Raw genomic sequence first — 20,935 nt, forward strand, 5'->3', positions numbered from 1 at the left:
CATCTCTGGGTTGCAAAACTCTCTTTGCTGCCATCTAATGGTGATGGTTTCTGCAGCCCAGATCTGGTGTCCTTGGTGATTCAGGTGCCCTTTAGTCCAATCTAACTAACTCTGAACAAGAATAAACTCCAGAAAACTGCAGAGAAGCTGTACTACAAAGAAGTGGAGAAAAACCCACTGAGAAGTTTTGCAACTAGTGGCTAGCTCAAGGGAAGGAGTAGGAGATGTCAGGGAATGCATTCACCTGGCTGGGACAATAGAAATAAAAGTGCACTATAAATGAAAGAAATATCTGAGGACTGGCTCCAGAGAATTGGGTGTAAGAACTGCAGGTGCTCAGAAGAGGAGAGGAGTAACCCAGACTTTTCTTGGGGTGTCATAGGAGGAAAAGAGATGATTCACACCAGCAGACCACATTAAGCCCATGAACACTAAGACCACATTAAGCACAAGAGCAAACTCTAGCTGCCACTAAGGTGCCATGAAGACTTTTGGGAATAAAGGAGAATAGAATGACATCTGCTGGGACTGAAAGGAGGGGCCAGATAATGGAATGACAGTCCCAGAGGCAATGGGTTCAATAGTGAAATGATTGCAAATTACAGACAAGGGACTTCTTCAAATACAGGAAGATTAATTGTCTCTATTTCACAGAATAATGACCCATGTGGATATATTACACTGTGAAATCCAGGAGACAGAAGTTTGTGAGTACATCAGTTTAGTCAGAGAGTCCACTGGAAGCTTGTTTTCTGAGCTACCTCCATAATCTCAGCTACCCAGAGGTAAAACAAAGGAAAAGTTGGATCTTGTTGCAATAAAAAGCTGTGATATCATCACTGCCACAGAACAAGTTGGCAAGTCATTTAACAAGTGCAACTTTGGTACAGGGATATTTTTTTTCCTGTAGATAATTAGAGATTCCCACAACAGGCCTTAATCAAGCAGAGGTGGAAGGCTATCTATTTCAGCCAAAAGAAAGATGAACAACAGAACTTTCTATCTTTTCTGAAAACAAGGGTCCATCATTTGCAAGGGTACCTGTATACTCCTGTGCATCCTTCTGAGAAGCAACCTGGAGACAACTTTGAAGCAAAGAGTGCTGAGAGGTCTAATCACCACTGCATTGTCAATGGCAAAACAGAACACTGTAAACATTTTCAACTCTCAAATTGATTTTATGACTTTTTTGTAGAACACCATAGGCAGATTCTGTCTCGGCAATGCTATCTATTGAAAGACAGGTGAATAGGAAAATGCCAGACTTTAATAACTGAACAATTGAATTGGATGTCAGACGGAAGGAATGTCAGGGCAACAAAAATGAAAATGTGAAGCAATGAGAGGATTAGGGTGGCTATAAGGGATGGTAGAAGCCACAAACCTCTTCTTCAAGCAAGCAGTCCTCCTGAACCAAATTAAGACGCTATTCTTACATTTATTAGGAAATATGGCTTAAGTCTCCTTGGTGCTTTGCAAAAAAGGAGGACTGACATAATTTCAAAAGCATTTCTCTACTCCTAATATCTTCCTAGCACTGCCTGTCATTTGTCATGCTGCCCTCTGCCCTACCAGCTCCACTAGCCCCATTGGGCATCAGCTGCCACCAATGAGAGGTCCAAGACAGGCACACTCCACAAACTCTGATGGCCTTGGAAATCAGATTGTGCCACAAATGATGCTGACTAGAAACTGTGTCAGCTGCAGTTCTAATACGTCTGGAAAGCATTTGTTGTTGTTGTTGTTCAGTCGTTAAGTCATGTCCGACTTTTCGTGACCCCATGAACCATATCACGCCTGGCCTTCCTGGCCTTCACTGCCTCCCTAAGTTTGCTCAGTTTCATGCTCATTGCTTCAGTGATGCTATCTAACTGTCTCATCCTCTGCTGTCCCCTTCTCCTTTTGCCTTCAATCTTTCCCAGCATCAGGGTCTTTTCCAAAGAGTCCTCTCTTCACATTAGGTGACCAAAGTATCTGAGCTTGAGCTTCAGTATCAATCCTTCCAATGAGCAGTCACGGTTGATTTCCTTTAAGATTGATTGGTTTGACCTCCTAGCAGTCCAAGGGACTCTTAAGAGTCTTCTCCAGCACCACAGTTCAAAGGCATCAATTCTTTGGCGCTCAGCCTTCTTTATGGTCCAGCTCTCACAGCCATACATTACTACTAGAAAAACCATAGCTTTGACTATGCAGATCTTTGTCGGCAAGGTGATGTCTCTGCTTTTTAATATGCTGTCTAGGTTTGCCATAGTTTTCTTCCCAAGGAGCAAGCGTCTCTTAATTTCATGGCTGCAGTCTCTGTCTGCGGTGATCTTGGAGCCCAAATAAATGAAGTCTGTTACTGCTTCCATTTCTACCCCTTCTATTTGCCAGGAATTGATGGGTCCAGATGCCATGATCTTAGTTTTTTTAACGTTGGGTTTTAACGTTTTGAAACGTTGAGTTTCAAGCCAGCTGGAAAGCATAAGATTTAGTAAACTCCTAGCTGTTCCTCCTACTTTGTTTAACATACCATATTTAATCCTGAGACATGATCTTGAAATACCTAGCCAAAGGTTAGGCAATATATTGAAACAGTTAATTTCATTTGCACTCATGGCTTGCTGGATCTCAGAACTGCTTCGCTGAAGGGAATGTAGCTTCTCAGCCATTCAGCTGCTAAAGAAACAGCAGGGAGACCGCAAACCTTCCTCTCTGGGAATGCTGGATAGAATAGTTTTTGTTAAGAATCAACAAGGGAACTGAATTAGTTGTCGGGTGGTGGAAGAAGGAAGGGAAAACCATGTCATTTTAGAATTAGACAAAAGGACATACCTTTTGCAAAGAAAGAATCAATGATACAAATAAGGAGACAATATTTGAAAGGGAACCCTGTCTTCTCTTTCCATTATTAACTTTAATTACATGAAAAGCTATGCACACCATATCTGGACAATAATAAAAACTGTACAAAGTTTGAGTTTTTTAAGTAAAAAAGCAGGAATATATATATATTCAGTATATATACAAAGACACACACACACACACACACAGAGTTTTTATTACTGTCCATATGGCCACGGTCCAGACATGGTATGCATAGCTTTTATATGTATCTTTAAATGCAGTTCTTTTAAACTGCAAAAACTTAAAAAATAGTAAGGGAGGGGTAAAAAAAATGTAAGCCAAGCATTCATTGGTGCAATGTATGAGTTGCATAAATTCCAATGCCACATTAGAAATATTCTTTCCCACTTTTTCCAGATGTTATCCGCAAACACAATGTGTTAAAGTTCAGCCACAGATGATACCTTGGCATAAGTAAAATGACCTCTAATGCCATCTTGCCAGCTAACCAGTAGCACAACCTGATCGTCCCCATGACTCTGGATACTGGCAGTCATTTATGGAACCCAGTTTAGCAAAGGAAATGATGGGGTTTCTACAAAAGGTGGCTTTTATCCAAAGAACACGGCTGCCGTCTATATATCCAGGTTATGAAGTGTCCAAGGGGATAGAAGAGTCTGAGAAAAAGGCAGAGATGATCACATTTAAGTAAAAACTAAAGACTATATTTGGCAAAACAAAAAAAAGAAGAAAAGAAAAGAAAAAAAGAGGTTAAGGTTCATCTCCAGCCACATTGCCAGAGATCCTAGTAGAAAGCTGGAGGACAGCCCCTGACACTATCCATTTCTAGAAGCTCATAATGAATGAACAAACATGCCTACCAAATGGTAATTTTGTCTCAGAAAGACATATGTTGCAATGATGAATCATTCTGAAAAGTTAGACATAGGAGCAGTCTGACTTTTGTCCAACGTGGTCAGATACCAGACTATTGATATATTGTTCATCATAATGTGGGACATTTAAGGCATGATGTTGCCTTTGAACATTGCAGTAGCAATGCTATGAACACTGCTAGCATCTTTAGATGAACAAATCATTGACTTCCTGCTCCCAGGAGCCATTCACTATAAAGCTGCAGCAGTGGGCTTTCCATCCTACAGAAGAAGCACCCATCTTGAAAGAAATAGTGATTCCTGGTGGCTGAGAGAAGACTGGAGCAATTCAGCTGCCAGAGGAGGGAGCTGTTACATGTTTTACAAGGGACTCCTGAAGAGTGAAGAGTTATAGCCAGTGATTGTTTTTTTTAATATTACATATTTTGATTTCTGGCAGCCTGGAGAGCTTAATTATTTTAATGCTCCAAGAGAGAGGCTTCAAGAAGTCGTAGGAACCAACTCCCTCTAAAAAGGCAAGGAAGAAAGTGATAATTAGCAGCTATAATGTATAGCAACAGAACAGGAGTGTCTGCAGGAAATCAGGCCCTGTTATAAATGGGTGGTCACCCTAATAAAACTGAGCATGGAATAATTTGAAACAGGCTCAGAGACAGGAAGGAAGATATGACCAAATGCTACTGATCAATTGTGCCCAAACCTGGCAGTTAAAGAATAAAGGACAGACACAAGGGAGTATAGGTTGTGGGGGGGGGGGGGAATAGCAGGAGGAGGGCTTTAACGTCTTCAGTACCACCCCATCAGATGAGGACTTGAGATTGACAACTTGAGAAACACTGTAACAAATCAGGACAGCTGACAGAGAGAAACCCCGGGTCATCTTGCCCCTGGAGCACTAACAGTAGGCACTTTTTAAGTCTCACATGATGAAATATGGACACATTTGCAATGGGGATCAGGGACTGGGCAGTAATAAAGGTTATAGTGGGGAGGGGAAATAGAAAACTACTTTTTTGGATCCCAGAGCAATAGCAGGGTTCATGATCTCATTCATGCATTGTTAAAACCTATGGATGACAGACAAAGCCTCAAAAAACAAAAAGATAAATGCCCCTTTTCCTGGCAAATAGACTCATCCGGGGTTGAACCAGGCTCAGATTCAGAGGTTATTTGGGAGTACCATGGTTCAAGGAACAGGGCAGTTGGCGCACATGGTTTGAGCCAACCCTGTAGATGCTGGAAGGGGTACCTTCTTTGGCTAAAGATATAAGTACTAGGTATACCCAATGGCAAGTGGCAGACATAAATTAGGAGAGACTGTATGGCAGCAAGTGCCAATGATATGGAGGAATAGCCCCATGACTGTGACAAACACAGGACTGTTTCAGTAAAAATAGTGGTGGTACAGTCTGGAGCCAAGATAAGGCTGTAATCCATGTGATGTGTTGGGAAACAACTAGTACTGTTCTTTTCTGATATTAAATATACAGCCAAAGAAGTCAGCTGTTACATGTTTTAGGGGAGAAAAGGTGCTTGGGATACTGCAGACTGTAAAGCGTGTACAGAGAACTGGCAGGAGACTCTGAATCAGTGGAGAATCAAATGAAAGAAAAGCAAAGGTGAAATGGGTGAAAGACTCATGCAGGCAAAGCAGATTGCAAGCTGAAACTAGCAAGCTTTTTAGTTTGCCCTTTAGACTTAAAGAATACATTTCGCAGCCTTACAGGTCCAAAACAACTGATTTAGGATATCTTCTATTCACCAATCCTCTATTTAACATTTTCACTAAAAACAGTTAGATAAATTGCCATGTGGCCAAAGCAAAACAAAATGGTATACCAGATTGCATATCCATGTTTTGGGGACAAGTATTTTCTTACAGAAAGCCAGTTTGGTGTAGTTGTTAAGGTACCTGGCTAGAAACTGGGAGACCATAAGTTCTAGTCCCACCTTAGGCATGAAGCCAGCTGGGTGACCTTGGGCCAGTCACTTTCTCTCAGCCCTAGGAAGGAGTCAGTGGCAAACTACTTTTGAAAATGTTGCCAAGAAAACTGCAGGGATTTGTCCAGACAGTCACCAAGAATCAAGACTGACTTGAAGGCACCCCCCCCCAAAAAAAAATTATAATCCAGACATAATTTGTATTTTCGTGTCAAAGCCTGTAAAAACAGATGTTGGGAATGTATGAAAAAATACTGTAGATAGTAAAGCTAGGAAACAGAATTATACAAGCCCAGTTTTTTGACTTGCAAATGGGAGCAAATATAATATATCTATACTTAGAAGCAAAGTCACACACGTTTGATGTAAAATGGAGTGGTCCATACACACTTTCTAATTGCATTGCTCCTTTCTATTTGATGTATTACAGAGGAGAGCATTGTTAGATACAGCTTAGTCAAATTTAGCCTGTGCTTACATTAAATGTACTGTACTTTAATATAAGTTTCTTTTGCAGCTGCAGTCAAATATACCTCATATTAAATGCATGCATTATATGGAATAAAATGGAATAAACAAATACCATTGTATCAAAACATTCCTGTGGGACTATCAGCTATGAATTTTTATCTTGAAAGGCTAGATGTCTAGTATTGCATTCTTCAGAAGACTCATGGGAAAATGTTTGCCCATGGAGTTCAAGGTAAGATCAATTATATCCTAGAGGATTTTATATATTAGGAATTTGGGGCCCAATTCATCAAGTATATCTGTGCTCACTTAGAGATATAACCTCTCCTTGGTCACATTCTTCTGCCCTTGCTAAACCGTCACACATCAGCTTATTCAGCTTAACAGGTGATGAATTATGTTCAGTATGTGCATTTAAGTCAAAGGCTTAATGGTATCCTTTGGTACCCTTGCAACCATGTATGCAACATACATATGATTTTTCATCAATCCTGAGAAAGTGGTAAGTATGAGAAAGAAACTCAAAATACCCCTACCTTGATTTTGTTTGGTATAAGATGGGGTAGTGAGAAACTGATAGATTTTCAAGATTCTGTTATTATACCTTAAAGCAATAAAGGAGTACTGGAATTCTTGGGGTGTCTTGTTTCTTCACTTGGTCTACCTTGGTGGACTAATACCAATTCTGAAAGCCTCATTACTCTCTCATCAAAAAGGCGTGAAACCTTGCCATTGGATCATGAAGATAATGACAAATCCTCAGGCCACTCTGCTCTCTGCAAAACAAATTGCCAAGGCATTGTTACAGCATCAACAGTAAATGGGTATACAAATAATGAATCTCCACAATGCCATTAGCAAAGGTTTGCTTCAGCCAGGAGCAATCAACAACTTACAGTCCAACAAGTATTGCTTCATTCTCAGTAAGGTCTGCCAGGTTTCAGGGGTCTCAGGATCAATTTCTGACTTTCACGACCCAATGCAAGTTGGCCAGTGGAATTTCCTACAAATAATTGCCTTTGTTTTTACTCTGCTGAAAGAAGGGGATGCCAAATGGGCTGTGCTCCTCGTTAAAGGCAATGATCCATCGCTGGATAATTACCAGAACTTCATGCAAAGATTTAGAGCTGCTTTTGATGATTTGGTAACAGCAAATTGGGAGACTCACAAGCTAAAACAAGGAAATTAGGGTCTGAAATACATGGTAGATACTGATTTATTTAATAAATTAATAGTCAAAGCTCTCCAGGCAGTTTAGAGTAAAGCACACTAAAAGTACAATTTGAATACAAACATATACAATAAAATGCAAAATAATAACACCATACAAACTAGGCAGCTACAAGATGGTCATTCAAAAACTAAAATAATATGAATAAAAATGCAATTAAAATACAATTAAAAGCCAGTTACAAAGTCTTCAAAGCAAGGTCTTCACCTGGCATCAAAATGATGCTAGTGTGGGTGCCAGATGAACCTCTTTGGGGAGGGAATTCCATAAATCAGAGTCACCAGAGAACTAGTTCTCCTCTTCCACTTCTGCGCCAATGAGATGGGATGGAATGATCTCACTCCGACCAATTTTGGGAACAATTTTCTGATGAACTGAGAGATGAATTAATGAAACAAGGAACATCAGAGAATTTGGAAGAACTGTTGCAACATTGTGTGCTAATTGGTGGGTAATTGGAGGAGTTGTGGCACAGAGGGAATAATAAGGGGAAGAGATCTTACAGCCTTTCTTTGCCCTCCCCCTTTCCCCCATGACCTCCTCCAACTCTAGCTCTGGAAAACCCATACAAATAGAAGCAGTGAATCGATTCCTGTCCCCAGCAGAGAAATAGAAAAGAGACCTTGGTTTATGCTTCTACTGTGAAGTCCCAGGATATCTAGCCAAGACATGCACCACTAAAGTACAGACCTCTGAGTCAGCTGCAAAGTGCCATCCGTGTGGAACTGCAGAATGCCTAGCAAGCAAGTAACCGAATCATTCCAAAGCCTTGTCTTTGGAAACTTCGCAGGCTCCCCTCCCAAATGCTCAGCAGAGGGGTCCTGAGAGAACTAAGAAGAGGTCAGACAACTGACAATAGGCAAGTGCATTTAATTATCCCTGTTATTTTTTGCACCCCCTTAGGCATAGAGATATAGCTCTCCACTCTTTTAGACTCTGGTGCAACAGCCAATTTCATAGATGAGACTACAGTGCAGCAGCTTAAATTGCCCACACAGTTATTAGAGAAACCTATGCTTGTGGAAATGATTGATGGGCAATTGCTTTGAGCTGATCCTATTTTGCAACATACAACTCTTCTACAACTGAAAATAAATGATAGTACAGAATTCCTGCTACCTTGTATCATAGCTTCCTTACATGTTCCCCTAGTATTGGGCATAGATTGGCTACAAAGTCATAATCCAGATGTCCCCTGGGAACAAAGGACAATTTCTTCTCCATCTCAGAAGTGTCAATACCACAGGTGCAGAAAGAACATCAAAATACTCCCACCTTGATTTTGTTTGGTATTAGATGGAACAGAGAGAAATTCTGACAGGCTTTCAGGATTCTGCAATAAAATATAATTCCTGGAATCCTTATGGTGTCTGTTTCTCAGCCTTCCCTACCTCGAAAGGCTAGTAGTCAGTGGATATGCATATTGATGGAAGTGTAACTGGATGTCATCAGCAGAAGGAGCAAGGAGAACATCAACTGAATCAAAGTGAATGGAGGAAATTAGTCAGGTACAGATTTGGGGTCTCACTATCCCTGCTACAAATGACAGAAAATTTTACCTGCTCTGCATTAGGAAAGTGGAACCCTCTTCTTTCTAAACAGGGGGAGAAGAGGCCTTTTGATATGGAATTACTGAATGGTATAGAGACAGTATGATAAAACCACATCTTGTAGCAGAAAGCACAAAGCAAACACCATGCTATTTGAACAAATGTTAGACAATCTAATCTCTGATGATGCTAAATCTCATTTAACAACTTTTGTTTGTTTAGGAGAACTGGTGTTAGATCAGGTAGCATATTGAAATTGCTTCGCATTCTCAATTCAAGTTTTACCTTAAAAGCACCCATTCTTACATCTTGTCCTTTCTTTAAGGCTCCTTTTAAACAATCAGTTGTTTGTCTCTGGAAAGTGTTTTGAATTCTGTTCATTGTAGATAAGTTATTGTGCATATTTGTTTCTTAGGTATAAAATTATATATTTGTTCATTTTCATTTCTTGCACTTTAGATTGCTAACTATTTCATTATTACCAAAACACACTTTTTTTTTTAATAAGGAAAGTGGAATAATGTTACATTTTAGGCTTACCCTTATTTTGTATTTGCTTTAAATATTTCTGTATTTATTAGATTTGCAATGTTGTTGAACCTGAATTTGTGACCTTGTTTTTTCTGAATGACACTCTCCCTGGCACTGGACAGTGATACAGAGTCATTAACACTGATACTAGGTGTAAGGCATGAACACTAATATGTAACCTTGTTGACCTCTTACACTTGAATAATTATTATGACATAGTGCTTTAATGGGAAATTAGTAAGTTATGTTAAAGGTTAATGTTGTGCTGTTTGTGTCCCTGCGGTGTTCCAGTATTGCCTGTACCATAAATATAGGCTATATTGCAAGAAGTGGAGAAAGTAGTACATAGTTTAGCTAATGGGCTGAAATTGAAAAGGCATGAGCTTGTACAGATTTATTATTCTGAATATCAAATACTGAGATAGGCATCATCTTATTTGCCAATCATGAGGCCTTATTGCCCAAAAAAGTCAATCTCGTATCAGCTAAGTGGTGGAGATTCAATCTGAAGTACCAGAATGGATAAGGTGAAGATGGATCAGAGCCAGTCAAAACCATGGAGCTTTGAAGGCAGTAAAGTCTGTCAGAAGAATTTTATCATCTACCTCCTGGCATGTGCTCTTCCCTTTCAAAAGACATCCAACTCCCCTTTTGCTTCTTCATCTATCAATTCCTCTCCATTTTCAGCTAAGGCTGCAAGTTTAATGGATACAGAGCAAGTTCATCATCTGACCCTTGTATCTTCATCTAGGTAAAGTTTTATGCTTGTAACTTTCTTGTTGTTTTCATATTCTTTGTTAATTATATTATTTGTTAATTATGTAATCTTGCAAGTTTCTTTTAAGTAAATTGAATAAAATATGTTCAAAGCTATTATTGATTATCGTATAGAGCTGCACCATTATATTTATAAAGGACCAGTTATACTTCCCCTTCATGGATCACTGAGCTATACGTGTAGGACCACCCAAGATGGGCAGGTCATGACAGAGAGTTCTGACAAAATGTGGTCCACTGGAGAAGGAAATGGCAACCCACTCCAGTATCCCTTCCAAGAAAACCTCATGGACAATGTCAAAAGGCTAAAAGACATGACGGCAGAAGATGAACCCCTCAGGTTGGAAGGTGTCCAACATGTTACTGGGGAAGAGTAGAGGGCAATTCCAAGTAGCTTCAGAAAGAGTGAAGTGGCTGGGCCAAAGCCAAAAGGACGTTCAGCTGTGGATATATCTGGAAGTGAAAAGAAGGTCTGATGCTATAAAGAACAATATTGTATAGGTACCTGGAATGTAAGAGCTATGAACCAAGGCAAGCTGGATGTGGTCAAACATGAGATGACAAGATTGAACATTGACATCTTGGGAGTCAGCGAATTAAAATGGATGGGAATGGGTGAATTTAATTCAGGTGACCATTATATCTACTACTGTGGACAAGAAACCCTTAGAGGAAATGGAGTAGCACTCATAGTCAACAAGAGAGTGGGAAAGGCAGTAATGGAGTACAACCTCAAAAACAACAGAATGATCTCAGTGCGAATCCAAGGCAAACCATTCAACATCACAGTAATCCAAGTCTATGCCCCAACCACTGATGCCGAAGAAGCTGAAGTTGACCGGTTCTGTGAAGACCTACAACACCTTCTAGAACTAGCACCAAAAAAAAGATGTCCTTTTCATCATAGGGGATTGGAATGCTAAAGTAGGAAGTCAAGGAATAATCAGAATAACAGGCAAGTTTGGCCTTGGAGTACAAAATGAAGCAGGGCAAAGGCTAATAGAGTTCTTTCAAGAGAACAAGCTGGTCATAGCAAACATTCTTTTCCAACAACACAAGAGATGACTCTACACATGGACATCACCAGATGGTCAGTACCAAAACCAGATTGATTATATACTTTGCAGCCAAAGATGGAGCAGCTCTATACAGACAGCAAAAACAAGACTAGGAACTGACTGTGGCTCAGATCATGAGCTGCTTACTGCAAAATTTAGGCTTAAATTGAAGAACATAGGGAAAACCACTAGACCATTCAGGTATGACTTAAATCATATTCCTTGTGAGTACACAGTGAAGGTGATGAATAGATTTAGGGGATTAGATTTGGTAGACAGAGTGCCTGAAGAACTATGGACGGAGGTCCGTAACATTGTACAGGAGGCAGTAACTAAAACCATCCCAAAGAAAAAGAAATGCAAGAAAGCAAAATGGCTGTCTGATGAGGCTTTACAAATAGCTGTGGAAAGAAGGAATGCGAAAAGCAAGGGTGAAAGGGAAAGATATAAGCAACTGAATGCAGATTTCCAGAGAATAGCAAGGAGAGATAAGAAGGCCTTCTTAAATGAACAATGCAAAGGAATCGAGGAAAACAATAGAATGGGGAAGACTAGAGATCTATTCAAGAAAATTGGTGATATCAAAGGAACGTTTAGTGCAAAGATGGGCATGATAAAGGACAAAAAAGGCAGGGACCTAACAGAAGCAGAAGAGATTAAGAAGAGGTGGCAAGAATACACAGAAGAACTATACAAGAAAGATCTTAATGTCCCTGATGTCCATGCTGGTGTGATCACTGACCTAGAGCCAGACATCCTAGAGAGCGAAGTCAAGTGGGCCTTAGGAAGCATTACTAACAACAAAGCTAGTGGAGATGACAGTATTCCAGCTGAGTTATTTAAAATACTAAAAGATGATGCTGTTAAAGCACTGCACTCAATATGCCAGCAAGTTTGAAAAACGCAACAGTGGTCACGGGATTGGAAAAGGTCAGTTTACGTTCCAATTCCAAAGAAGGGCAATGCCAAAGAATGCTCAAACTATCGCACAATTGCACTCATTTCACATGCTAGCAAGGCTATGCATAAAATCCTACAAGTTAGGCTTCAGCAGTATATGAACCGAGAACTACCGGATGTACAAGCTGGGTTTCAAAGAGGCAGAGGAACTAGAGATCAAATTGCCAACATTCGCTGGATCATAGAGAAAGCACAAGAGTTCCAGAAAAACATCTACTTCTGCTTCATTGACTATGCAAAAGCCTTCGATTGTGTGGATCACAACAAACTGTGGCAAATTCTTAAACAGATGGGGGTACCAGACCACTTTACCTGTCTCCTGAGAAATCTGTATGCGGGCCAAGAAGCAACAATTAGAACCGGTCACGGAACAACCGATTGGTTCAAAATAGGGAAAGGAGTACGACAAGGCTGTATACTGTCACCCTGCTTATTTAACTTACAGTATATGCAGAGTACATCATGAGAAATGCCAGGCTGGAAGGATCACAAGCTAGAATTAAGATTGCAGGGAGAAACATCAACAACCTCAGATATGCAGATGATACCACCCTAATGGCAGAAAGTGAAGAAGAACTAAAGAGTCTCTTGATGAGTGTGAAAGAGGAGAGTGCAAAAGCTGGCTTGAAACTCAACATTAAAAAAACTAAGATCATGCCATGACAGCTAGGAGTTTACTAAATCTTATGCTTTCCAGCTGGCTTGAAACTCAACATTTCAAAATGTTAAAAAACTCAACGTTAAAACTCAACGTTAAAAAAACTAAGATCATGGCATCTGGACCCATCATTCCTGGCAAATAGAAGGGGTAGAAATGGAAGCAGTAACAGACTTCATTTATTTGGGCTCCAAGATCACCACAGATGGAGACTGCAGCCATGAAATTAAGAGACGCTTACTCCTTGGGAGGAAAACTATGGCAAACCTAGACAGCATATTAAAAAGCAGAGACATCACCTTGCCGACAAAGATCCGCATAGTCAAAGCTATGGTTTTTCCAGTAGTAATGTATGGCTGTGAGAGCTGGACCATAAAGAAGGCTGAGCGCCAAAGAATTGATGCCTTTGAACTGTGGTGCTGGAGAAGACTCTTAAGAGTCCCTTGGACTGCTAGGAGGTCAAACCAGTCAATCTTAAAGGAAATCAACCGTGACTGCTCATTGGAAGGATTGATACTGAAGCTCAAGCTCAGATACTTTGGTCACCTAATGCCAAGAAAGGACTCTTTGGAAAAGACCCTGATACTGGGAAAGATTGAAGGCAAAAGGAGAAGGGGACGGCAGAGGATGAGATGGTTAGATAGCATCACTGAAGCAATGAGTATGAGGCTGAGCAAACTCAGGGAGGCAGTGAAGGACAGGAAGGGCTGGCGTGATATGGTTCATGGGGTCATGAAGAGTTGGACACGACTTAACGACTGAACAACAAAGTTATACTTACTGCTATATGAATGTGTTGTATGTATGTCAAGTATGTTAGGTTGTGGAATTTACAATCTATAGACAGGTTTATAATCCAGAGACACCCAGATATGAGTTCTGGACCCAAGGAATACAGATGAAAATGCCAACTGGAAGCTGGTTTAGGTTGTGCTGGCAATTTCACCTGCTTACAGGGATTCATTGCGCTACTCAAGATGGCTCACTTGCCCCTGTGTCTATGAAGATAGACACAATGACAAAGGGAAGATCTAAGGTCTATCCTTATGATGGTAACTTAAGCCTTACATAAGGATTGTTAACAGAAAGCACATAATATGAAGTGCAGCTATTAGGGAAGCTGGTTCTTATCTGTATGATTTATTGGCAGTAAACTGAGAGTTCTCTCCAGAGTTAACAAGACGGAACAGCTATAGGACCATCTTCAGGAACTAAAATGGCAAGGGCTGTAGCTGCAGCCAGGCAAATACATTGACAGCGATACCGGAGATCATATGGTCAAAGAGACAGAGTATAAGCCAGACAGAAATGTATTGTTGTGTTATAACTTGGTGCAATCAATTGTATTAAAACTAGTATTTGGCAATAATACTGCATCCTGTCACCTCACCAGGATAGCACTAATGAATTGTAACACATGTGATGAGGGTGCATGGGATTTATTGAATGTATAAACTCTAAGCATTCAAAACTAAATGGGTAAAAGTAACACTGAAGTCAAAGTAGGTTCTGGAAGGGCCCACAAGGATCAGTATGAAGGATATACTGTTGGGTAGAGTAGAAGTATGCCAGAATGAAACTTTAATTCTGAGTTTCCTGCCTTTTCTATCTAATGGGCAGAATGGATTTTACTTCAGGGTTTTGATTGGGATGTTCTGTGTTATAGAATTAATATGGGGTGTTTAGTCAAGAATAATAGCATCACATATTCTATAAAGAGTCTAGATAAGCCTGGATGACAACTGCATGGATGATATTATTACAGAACTTCTTGGCCATTCTAAAAAGAACAGGCAACATATGAATCCGTACCAACGGAGTGGTGCTGTTCTGCATAGAACTAAAGCCTGGGTCTTGCAATGGCAGCTCAGAACATTGGACCTTAATTCATGCTATCTGCTCTATGACAAGAGAGGCTGGGATACTGTGATGGAATGGAATTATGAAGGCCAGGCTCGGGGAGATAAGCATTTTCTTAGCTCACTGAAAGAGCGTGGGAACCACAAGAGGATGAGGCTGGCACCTCCCTGAGGAATTCACGGTGTTGCGGCTGCCTGGCTTGTGAGCTGGGGTTTCGGTCTGGGAAGATTCTTACTAGAGGTTGTAGCTAATAAACAAAGCTGCACTGATTTTGCACTGTCTCTTGGAGTTCTTTGGGCTAAACCTGACATCAATCTTTCCAGATTGAAACCCCAGCTCCCAAGCCAGGCAGCCACAACACCGTGAATTCCTCAGGGAGGTGCCAGCCTCATCCTCTTATGGTTCCCACGCTCTTTCGGTGAGCTAAGAAAATGCTTATCTCCCCGAGCCTGGCCTTCATAATTCCATTCCATCACAGATACTGTCTTTGGCCTTTGCATCCATTCAGGAGATTTATGACTCCTCCAGCTGGAAACGTGCAGTGCTTACATGAAGATTGGTTAGGCAGCAATGAGAAAATAACCCTGATAGGGCTAAAGATGTATGTTCTAGAATAAGCCATGGAAATAAGCCTTCATCCCTCTCCTATTTTAACATGGTAATTGCATGAAGTTTAATGATAGCAGAAAGCATGTAGTGGAGAGGTCAGTATGAAGAAGAAATGAGTACCTATGAGTCAGGAGTGAAAGTTATAAAAAAGGTGGCCTTGCTTCAAAATGCAAGTGTTGTGACAATGTATATAGAGAATGGAGGATAACAATCTGGATCAAGCTGTTGGCCATAGAAGTATGATCACTCCTGATATACGTACATCCACATAAGATAGTGGAAGACAGGTAGAATAAGGCCCAAAAGCCATGTGATCAACCAGGTAGCAAAGCATGAGCAGCACTTACTCAGAGGATCCCTAAGTAATTGGAGCATATCAACCATGTTAGTCTTCTGGTGACTATGCTTAGTCACCATCAAGACCAGACCTGATCCAAACATCTTGAAACAGGGGACAAATCTGTCAGCTCCATGGAATGGTATCGGGGTGATGTACTGCAGCTGGTATATATAAATTTGATACAAGAGAACTGCTCCATGATTCTGCATTGTAAAATACAGCCCACAAAGGGTAGACCCTTAGAGGGAACAAAAGCATCCTCAGATAGATATAGCCTTCTAAGGAATGAGGAAAAGACTAGACAGGGAAGAAGTAGAATCGAACAGGCCACTTCAGCCATCAATATGATAGTGGATCTACCTAAGAGCCCATCACACAACCAAAAACTTGTCCTGCCCTGAGCACCAATTCTGTTTTTTTAGAATAATTTTATTAAGGTTTACAGTTACAAAGATTAAAAAAAAGCTAATACAAACTGAGAAAAATATAAAAGAGTAAAAAGAAAAGAAAAAAAAAGTGCAAAAAATTTATCCATGTGTGTGTCTGTGTGTGTGTCTGTGTATGTGTATGTATATGTGTATGTATGTATATATGTATGTATATGTGTATGTATGTATATATGTATGTATGTGTGTGTATGTGTATATATATATACACACACACACACACACACACACACACACACATATATATATATATATATATATATATATATATGACAAGACTTTAAAGACTTGTTTATAGATAACAGATGAGATAGGGGAGAAAGAGATTTTTTAATTGTATTTTTAGAGAAAGTGATAAATTACTGTGTTAAAAGTAAAGGAAAGAATATAGTTAGCTTATTTAATTAAGCTATATATATATGTTGTTATCCCTGGTAACTCTGGTATAAAATAAAGAAAAAAGAAATATATACAAAAAAAAAATCCCCTCTCACCCCTATGGGTAGTACGTGTCTTCCTCAATCTCGGGTCCTCTACCAGAGGCCTGGGAGTTTGAGGGTTCTGCGCAGTATCTTAGCTGTTCCTAGCACTGCACTCTTCTGCACAGAGAGCTCTGATGTTGTTCGTGGGATCTGTTGGAGCCACTCTCCCAGCTTAGGAGTCACGGCCCCGAGTGCTCCTACCACCACTGGGACCACTTTGGCCTTGACTTTCCACATCCTCTCTATTTCCTCCTTCAGGCCCTGGTACTTCTCCAGCTTCTCATGCTCCTTCTTCCTGATGTTGCTGTCACTTGGCACTGCTACATCTATCACTACCGCTGTCTTCTGGTCTTTGTCTACTACCACAATGTCTGGCTGATTGGCCAGTACCTGCCTGTCCGTCTGGATCTGGAAGTCCCATGGGATCTTAGCCCTTTTATTCTCCACGACCTTCTGTGGAATCTCCTATCTGGACTTGGGGGGGTCTAGCTCATATGCTGTGCAGATGTTCCTGTACACAATGCCAGCTACTTGGTTGTGCCGTTCAGTGTATGCTGTTCCTGCCTGCATCTTACACCCTGCCACTATGTGTTGGACTGTCTCTGAGGCCTCTTTACACAATCTGCACCTTGGGTCCTGTCTAGTGTGGTAGACCCCTGCTTCTATGGATCTGGTGCTTAGTGCCTGTTCTTGTGCTGCTATGATCAGTGCCTCAGTGCTGTCTTTTAGTCCGGCCCTTTCCAGCCACTGGTAGGATCTCCCAATGTCAGCCACTTCATCTATCTGTTGATGGTACATCCCATGCAGGGGCTTGTCTTGCCATGGTACTTCCTCCACTTGAACTTCCTCCCATGTCTGCTGCTGCCTGAGGCATTCTCTCAGTGAGTCGATGTCTCGTTCACTCTTAGCATACAGCTTGATATAGAGGAGGTGGCTGATGGTGATTCCACTCTTGAACTTGTACCGTATCCAGCCCTTGTGATTATCTGGCTGAGGGGGTTTAAGTCTATGCAGAACAGCAGCAGGGACAGTGTATCACCTTGGTATATGCTGCACTTGATGGCCACTTGTGTGAGCTGTCTTGAGGTGACTTCCAGTGTTGTCTTCCACAGTCCGATTGAGTTCTTGTGGAAGGTCCTTAGTGTCCTGTTGACTTTGCATAGTGCCAGGGATTCACAGATCCATGTGTGTGGCATTGAGTCATAGGCTTTCCTGTAGTCATGTCTGCTACTGTGAAGACGACTGGTCCTTTTCTGGGAGATTTGGAATCTTCAGAATCTAGGCTAAACCCATAGGGATGCATCACAGAGATTTTGATGAGGAATCATGGTTCTGTTTCATATTCTCAGCCCCCATTTTCAGACTTCAGGTGAATTGACCTTTACTGTCCAACAAACTAAATGTGAAAAGTCAGTGCTGCTGTTTTTAAGGTGGTTGAAAGGGAAGGAGAAATTAAATTACTAACAGGTTTTGAAAGATGGAAGTTTGTTGTTCCATCTGCAGTGAAAATAGGTTTTCAGCTACAGTTAAGTATGGCATTACAGCATGTACAGTGATTGATTACATACATTTTATACCAGCAAACATCAAGGACATCTTGCCTTCAATATATACTTCTACTGTGGCAGGGAGTTAGATTTCTCAGTCATGATTCAGTACTTAGCTTAGAAATATTTACATCAACTTTCAAAGTAGCAGTAAGAGAAGGATGTACAGTATGTGTGTATGTATGTATGTGTGTATATATGCACACATGTGTGTGTACTGTATATATGTGCAACAATGCAAGCTATACATTATAACTGACATGTAATTTTTAAAACTTTTTTGTACAATGGACAACAATGTATTTTTTCTGTATTTATTTATTTATTCAATTTATATAGCCGCCAAACTCACATTACTTCTTGTAATGGCTATCACATAAGAGACGGCTTAATATTTGAGCTACCTATTGCCATGGATTCATTTACAATTATTCTCCCTTTGAAAAAGTTATTTTACTGGGCAGTGTTATTGTTACTGTTTATTATTTTTCTGTTGCTATCTAAATGCACCATTGATCTTGCTGTTCGTCACCGAAGACAAATTCCTTGTATATATTTTATACTTAGTCATTAAAGTATTTTGTATCTTGTATCTTTTTGTACAATTGAACAATGAATATCCTTTATAATTCTGATTTCGTGGGTTTTCTCAGCATAATTACATTTTGAGATTATTAAAACAAGTTGTCCAATGTCCTTCACCAATGAGTAGGAATTTGAATCTTATTTAACTATGCTAAAATTTGAGGCCATTAGAGTACATAACCCAATGTGGTACATCCCCAAGATCAGAATTTTTTTCCATGCAATGTTGTCAGTGATGTGATGCAATGATGTAACGGGGGAGGGGAGATAATCCCACTGAAGCTCTTTATGTTCTCAAAGAAATTTTTCTGGGGGATTGAGAACACCTCCATACCTAAGAGAAGTGGCACTGAGAGCTCTTAGCAATGGAGGAATGGATAAAAATCACCTTCTCTCTTCTTCTGCTAGAGGAGCCTCCACCGAATCAAAGAAACTTAATGAATTGAAGAAACCCTTCTGTTCATGGATAGCTAAGTTGGGGAGTGATAGTGAAGCATTTGTGAGAGGGGGTAAAATCAGCAAGATGACAGACTGTTACAATGCAAGCAGCACCGTTTTTGAACATGCATGCATAAAAGGGGTGGGGTTTGCATTACAACTCTTCATTATCTTGCCAATTTTGAATCCCACACAGAAACAACTGTGTGTAGTTTAGTGGTCATGTCCCTCATTTGCATGACGAATCTATGGGTTCTTCAGACAAGGCTGGAAAAACTCCCACCAATCAGGATAGAGAATGTTTCATCTGATGGACCAACAATCTGACTCCTGTGTTCCTCCACAGGAACTCAGGATAAAAGTCTTAATAAGTTCTTCATCATGTGATCTAAATAGTTCAGAAAAGGTATGACTGGTTCAACTGCTACCCCACTACCAGTGGAAGATAATAAAAGTGATACAACAACATGAAATAAATGGATTTTTCCAGCCAAGATTCTCATGGTGAACAAATGCTTTCCTTCGTTGTTCATATAATTGTACTATCTTGCTCCCTTATTGGTGTAAGCCAGGGACCCTGGCAGGCAGCTGCAGACATTAGCATAGGATGGTGCCCTTTCAGCATAAGAAATTGAATTTATGCAGCTGAAAGATACTAAGATCATGGTTTTGGTTTGCTCCCCATTCCCCAAAGAGGAATACTGCACATTTCCATAAACATAGGTGAAGAATTTGGCCACTCAGAAGAAACAATACTTCTAGATTTTAATGAATGAAGGTAGTGCTTTGGCTGTTGCTGCTGTAAACAATTACATAGCTTGTTTTCTTTTATTTACTTTGGTTTAGGAGAGTGAAAACCTGAAGCAGTTTAAAAACATAGTGTTCCAATATGCTATGTATAGCCATGAGTAACTACGTAAATCTTATTTTATTTGGCTTATTATTTATTAATTGATAATGCAGCTGTATGAGGCTGCCCAACTCAACACTGATTCTCTTTTGTATTTTTGTATACATATAAGTGCATTATTATTTATTATATTACTATTTATAAAGGGATATAGAGATAAAAGCTGTAGTGCATGCCTCTGTGTGTGTCTGTTGTTTATAGGGCCACAAGAATTTGGCCACTTTCACCCAAGTAATGTATAAGGTTTTATAGCATCATCCTGTGTTTATTACAATAATGGTTAGAGGAGGATATAAGACACTTCCAGTCAGTACTGTAGAAATGGCCTAAGATTTCAAGGCTTGCAATTCTCTTTGTAGCTATTAGAAACAATTGCCCTTGTTAACAATGATTGCTAATAAATGCTTGCGCTTTTTCATGCTTCAGAACACAGTCTAGAACTATTTGCAATTAACATTCAATAACATTAATTCACTGTGAAGTGAGTCACTGGACAAGGAGAAATTCTGTGATAAAAATGGGAAAGTTAAGAGCTTTTGTAGCTGCAGGAAACAAAGATTTTTCTTTTTGTCTCGCTGAAGATCAACAGCATAGTCTTTACCACATTTGCTCAGAAATTATTCCTGGTATGTATAATGGTGCTTGCTCTCAGGTAACTGAAGAGATGAGAAATATACTTGTGGTGATCATCTGCTTTTTACATGCACACAATAAATATTGTCCTACAGAACAAACACTCTTTGTTTTGTTTCTTCCTGAAAACAGACTTTCTGCTCTTCACAAAGAAGTAGGTGGGACCAGGGCAAAAGCCCAGTCTGA

Source organism: Python bivittatus, unplaced genomic scaffold (assembly GCF_059951505.1).
Source record: "Python bivittatus isolate LINGU-HERP-01145 unplaced genomic scaffold, Pbiv_v1 ctg000480_np1212, whole genome shotgun sequence".
Classification (NCBI taxonomy): Eukaryota; Metazoa; Chordata; class Lepidosauria; order Squamata; family Pythonidae; genus Python; species Python bivittatus.